Source organism: Marmota marmota, unplaced genomic scaffold, assembly GCF_001458135.2.
Source record: "Marmota marmota marmota unplaced genomic scaffold, marMar, whole genome shotgun sequence".
Lineage (NCBI taxonomy): Eukaryota > Metazoa > Chordata > Mammalia > Rodentia > Sciuridae > Marmota > Marmota marmota.
Window position 1 is genome coordinate 15,049,298 of NW_026000168.1, and position 6,000 is coordinate 15,055,297.

Sequence of the window (6,000 nt, forward strand, 5' to 3'; positions counted from 1 at the left end):
ACAGTGGTGGCCTGGACTCCATGGTGGCCATAGGTGGCAAGGAGTGGGTGGAGGGAAATTATGGTCAAGACATGGGCAGAAGTGGAGGGGGAGTCAAGGGTGATTCCAGGTTTTGGGTGTAGGCAAGACTAAGAAGCAGGGCATTTGAAGATATTTGTGGGTGCCATTGCCAAACTCTCACCCCATGCTGAACTCCAACAGTCCAGCTGCCAGCCCTTCACAGTGGTTCAGACCCACAGCGACCCTAACAGATTGCCCATCAGGGCTGGGGCGCTCCTTACAGCTTGTGTCAAGGTCCTGAGTGATAAAGCATTGCTTCTGCTAAAATCAACAACTTCTATCCTCCATATCCATCTTCCTGTTGCCATGACTCAAATGTGTCTCCCACAGGGTCAGCTGCTGGAGGCTTTAGTCCCTCAGTGTGGGGGTGTGGAGAGGTGGCATCTTTAAAAGGTGAGCCTAGAGCAAGGTGAGTAGAATATTGGGGCGCTGCCCTGGACAGAATTAATGTAATTCTTGAGGACTGTGGTTAGGTTAGCTCCAGGGACAGTGAGTTGTTATAAAAAGAGAAAGCCTGGCCTCTGAATCCCCTGGCTTCCTGTCAAACCATGTGATCCCTTCTGTGCATGTTCCTACCCTTGTGCTGCCATCTACCCTGAGACCCTCACCAGAGGCTGAACCTAATCTTGGACTTTTAACATCTAAAACTGGGTGCTAAATGAACCTATTTTCTTTTCCTTCTCCTCCTTCTCTTCCTTCTTCTCTTCCTCTTTCTTATTATTTTATTCTTTTGGTAATGTTGGGGCCCGTGCATGCTAGGAAGTGCTCTAACACTGAGTTATGTCTCTGACCCCCAAGCCTCTTTTCTTTATACAGTGCACAGCCTCAGATATTTTGTTATAGCATCAGAAAAATGACTAATACAATTGTCCTATTCCTTCTCTGCACCACTGATTTTATCAATCAAGATCACTTTTGAGTGGATAATAATAAATATTAATTTATAAATTCAAGTTTTAACATCTAGAGCCCATTTTAAGTATTTCATTTTTTTATAGCTAACTCCTTGCTTCTCGCCTCAGCCAAACCACTTGACAGTTTCTTAGTAAAATAAATTTCTGCAGGCTGAATTATTTTGCTCTGACCTTGAGTACCCCTTTATGGTGGATGGGATCACCTAGGGAAGGCTACACAACTGCTTTTGGACCTTGCTGGAGAGGTGAGGGGTAAGTCAGGTGAGTGGTTTTCTTGGGCATTTGCATCACATTTCACTAGGTCCTCTTAAAGACGGGACCATGTCTTCTGCATCTGCACCCACCTTCCTCCCTCAATCCCACTCCAGCTCCAAGCTCAGCGTTCTGCAAAAATAGATGGCCACAGTCACCAGAAGAGGCTGACCCTATTTTGGGCTGAATTGTATCCCCCCAAATTCCTTTGTTGAAGCCCTAGCCCCCAGTACCTCAGAATGTCACTGAGCAGATGGTCCCTGACTTAAGATGGCTCACTTACTATTTTCTGACTTGGTAATGGTGCGAGGGCGATATGCATTCACTGGAAACGGTACTTCCAGTTTTGAATTTGGACCCTTTCCTGGACCAGCCTTCTGTGGTACAGTCTTCTCTCTGGCAATGACGGGCAGGGTGGCGAGCCGCGGCTCCAGCCAGCCCGGCCATGGCAGGGAGCTCGGTCGCTCAGCAGGCTGGCTGCATTTTATGCATTGTCAACTTTCAATATGGAAGAGCATCTGTGGTTGGAGTAGGGTCTTTAAAGAGGTGACTGAATTAAACTGAGGTTCTTAGAGTGGGCCCTGATATCCAATCTGATGGATGTCTCCATAGGAACAAATCTGGACACCAACAGACACCAAAGGAAGACCATGGGAAGACACAGGGGAAGGCGCCTTCTGCCATCCAAGGAGAGATTTCTCAGAGGACACTAGACCTGCCAACACCTTGACTTTGGATTTCCAGTCTCTAGAATGGTGAGAAAACAATTTTCTGTGGTGTAAGTCATTCATCTGGGGTATTTTGTATTATGGATGCCCTAGGAAACTAACACAGAGCCCAAAGCCAGCACTCCTAGGACCACAGTTCCAGGGACAGAAGGGAAACAATGTGACAAGGACACTGGCTTTGGTTAAAAACATAGTTTGAGAAAAATCACGCTTTAGAATGAAAAGTGACAGCAGGACCATTTTTTCTCATATGGCAAAAAGGTCTATGACACATGGGTGGGAATAGGCATTTTCTTAATGTGACTACTCTTCTGATTATATAAACAGCAAATGTCTCCCCGTGGGAAACGGAGGAAAGGCAGAAAAGCACAAAGAAGGAAATACATGACCTCGATCTTCCTGCACTTCTGTATCTGTTTCTCCAATTTCCTCTCCCTCCCTACTCTCTCCTCTTTCTGCCTTGCTCACTTGTGGTTTTTTCCTGCATATTTATAAAAACAGTTAGGACTAATTTTGGTAAATCGCCTTTTCCCTTAACACTGACAAGTGAAGATGACCCACTACATTATTAAAAAATTCATCTCAAACACAGTTCTCAGTGGCTGCCGGAACCTCCATACCTGCATGTGCCACAATGGGTCTCTAACATCCCTGGCTGCTGAGCCTTCTCATTGTTTTCTATTTTTAACTAATATAAATAAATAACTGATATAAATAAATATCCTTGGAGATAAATCTTTGTACACATCTTGGGCGATTTCCTCAGGGCAAAATTTTCTAGAAGTAGAATTACTAGTTACTTATATTTTGAAAGAGGAAAGATCTTTAAAATGTTCTAGTCAGTTATGCAGTTTCTGAGGTACAACCACGTCTGACCACAAATGTTCAAAGATTCTTAGGGTCCATGTTGTAATTTTAAACATCTACCAAAAAGAAAAGAAAAATGAAAAAAGGGAGAAAGAGGAAACCTAGATTATCTGTTGATAGCATAAGAAAGTGACATCCAACCTGGCAGAAGAGGAGGTCCCCTGAGGTGGGAATTCCAGGAAGAGCACAGGAAGAGGGGACCCGGTTGCATTTACAACATTCTGTGAAGTAGGCACCCGTTTTACAGGTGAATAAACGAGGTGCAAAGTGGTAGAGCCACTTACTTGCCAGCAGACACCAACAGCTTGTCAAGAAGCAGCAGTCAGGGTTAAATTCAGTTTTTCATGACTTCAGAGACCAAGGGCTTAACCATTAGCTCCACCACCCTAAGGCAGGGGCTGTGGCCACTGGTCTCCTCACAGCACAGGCAGGGCAGCTGGACAGGGCAGCTCCAGGACCAGCCCACATCAGTCCTGCTCTGCCTTCCCATCATGCTAGCATGACAAGGATGTGGGTGTGCAGGACTGGGAGGATGAGGGTGTCCATGTGCCCTTTTCTGGGGAGCACAAGCTGACAGTGGCTGCCTGACCCCCACCAGGTGACAACCAACATGCTCACCCTGCCACACTCATCACCGCAATGACCTCACCAGGCCAGCTGCAGTGGTGCTTCAGTCCAGAGAAGGATATACCAACAGGACCGTGTCTTACAGATAAAAGTAGGAAGGGACACAAGGACACCCCAAACATGCTCATGGCACGAAGGCGGTGAAGTGGAGTCGTTTTCTCCATTTCCTAATCTTCTAAAACACGATTTAAAAACAGGGATGCAGTGGGTCTCTGAAGTCAGGAGGTCCTGGATTCCCATCCTGCCTCCTACTCACTGGGTCACCTTAGGCAAGTCACTGCATTCCTTCTGCTGGGCAGGGATCATCCTTCCACCTCATGAACTCAAGGAAGAGATTCCTGTCACATCCTTAGCACCATCCCTGGAGGGGGGAGGAACTCAGCAGTACCAGTTCCCACTCAGATAAGCACCTTGCTGACCCCTGGAAATGCAGAGGGGACAGCTCCTGCCTCGGGAGGAACAGAGTGTGGCGAGGAAGAGCTAATGACAGGCTGAGGCGATGAGCACTGGAGCAGAGAAGACAAACCAAGTCCCCATTATTTTCAGAAATATCACGATTTGGGTCTCTTGCTCCTGGTTGCAAGAAAATGAAAGGGGGGAGGCATGGGGGGGGGAGGGGAAGGTAAGAGGAGGTACTGGGGAATGAAACTAAAAAAAAATCATGTCATATGCATGTACGGACATGCCACAAAGAGATCACCATGCTGTATCATTAATATGCACCAATAAGAATAAAGGAGGCCCGTGCACCTTCCCCAGTATCACCGTTTGCTTTTCCATCAAGACTTACCTGTCCCACAGCCCAGCCCCAAAGCCGTACTATCCGCTGGAGTTAATGTGGTCAGATAATTTCTACAACACATAGTGAAGTCCAGGGGTCCCTAGACTACCTCAGACAGCACTTGGGAACACATGAAAGTAACATGCATTTATTACATAAAACGCCGAAAACCTCAAGTTGCCCACAATCTCTTAACTTAGAAATCGCCACAGCTAACCCACAGATGACATTTTGATGGAAGCTCGAAAGGCTTCTTCCTCATCCCCTCCCAGGGGATGACGCAAATGGTGGTGATTTAGGCACCTACTGGGTCAACTGGAAGCGGGTGTAGGATGCGGAAGTCTCCCCTCCTATCAAACCCCCTGGAGCGACTTCTGATCCTGTCCAGGAACAAAGCCAGCTCTGCACACACCCACCCCAGGGAAGAAGGGTGCCAGGGAAGTAGCAGCCTGGGGCTGCTGGCAGCCATGTGCTGGCTGGTCCCAGAGGACTCCCAAGGCAGCCCCCAGGACAGGGACTGTCTCTGCAAATGTTTATTTGTCAACAGATGTTCTGAGCCTCAGGCAGACTTTCAGAGGATGGTGAGGGTTCCAGGCCGCTTCACAGAGCACCCACCGACTCAGGACAGGGACCAAGGACAACACCTCCAGAGCCAGCTCAGAGTCGTGGCTGAGCTTCCAGGAATGTCCTCTGCAGGCTTGCAGGCTGGTCCCAGGCTGAGCCAGTGCCCTGTGTACAGGGTTCCCCTTTCTCAGTCCTCCCTGTAACCCCCACCTCCACAGGCTGACTCAATAAGATAATAATGGGCAATTAATCTGATGTAATTAAAAGATACTAAAGTAAGAGTGACTGATATAATAACCATATGACCCTCATCAGAGTATTGTTCTTTGTCTCAATAAGACATTGACAAGTGTACCTTTCTTTTCAGGGAATAGCACACCAAGGTAAAGCTGTTAACAGGCAGGCTCTGGGGTAGGGGGTGGGGGACTGGGAAGCTGACGTCACCAGAAGGAAAGGGATCCACACTGCAGCTTTCAGACCAGCATCCAGCTTCCCTCTTCCTCTCCTGCTACCCACAGGGTTTGGGGAGTGGCAATAAGAGGTGGCGAGGCTGGGGTGGTTTGGGCAGGGGTGGCTGACTGCACACACAGGTGGTTTGCAATCAGGGCCTCTCTCAATCTGGGCTGCTGTCATTGCTAACGTGTGTACACAGCGGCAGATGGGATTCTTAGAGCTCTCCAGGTGAACCAGAGGTTTGGGTTGTTACACTCACCTGTCTTCTCCGCTTCTCCCAGTCCACGCTCTGAGTGTGGGGAACTCTACAAGAAAACGAGATCAGAAAGGTACATCAGGGAGGCTTGTATTTTTCCAAGTCACAGACTAGTGGCCAGAGATTAAGATCACGCTGCAACAATATTTAGAATTTAATATTTGAAGCAATTCTAGCATTTAGAAACTGAGGGATTTCAAGCAGAAGACAGGCTTTTGGGCTCCTCTTTGGAGATGTGAACCTTAGAGTTTCCCCAGTGCCCCACATCTGGCCCCTGGAGACTGGAGCCCAAAGCCCCTGCAGCAGCTCTGACGATGTGACCTGCAAGGTGCAGGTGGGCTTCCCTTTTGGTAGACGCCTCTCCTGAGCTCACAGTTTCCTCCTGTCTCTTTTCCTTTCTCCTTATCCAGACCTAGAAACCCAGAATTCAGGAGGGAGAAAGCCAGACCAGTCCCTTGGAGAAACTGAGGGTAAGAAGATAAAGTCACATTCTGCACA

At 48.0% G+C, this 6,000-nt stretch overlaps 1 protein-coding gene across 9 annotated transcripts in view; it reads right to left on the minus strand.

The window, feature by feature from the left end:
* The window catches only part of Atp2b2 (ATPase plasma membrane Ca2+ transporting 2), a 271,387-nt gene extending 265,836 nt beyond the window's left edge, over positions 1–5,551 (minus strand). For all 9 annotated transcript variants that reach the window (XM_048787110.1, XM_048787112.1, XM_048787106.1 and 6 more), the window contains exon 1: positions 5,506–5,551. The gene's annotated coding sequence lies outside the window, so the exon portion shown is untranslated. The remainder of the gene's footprint in view (positions 1–5,505) is intronic.
* Between the last annotated feature and the right edge of the window lie 449 nt (positions 5,552–6,000).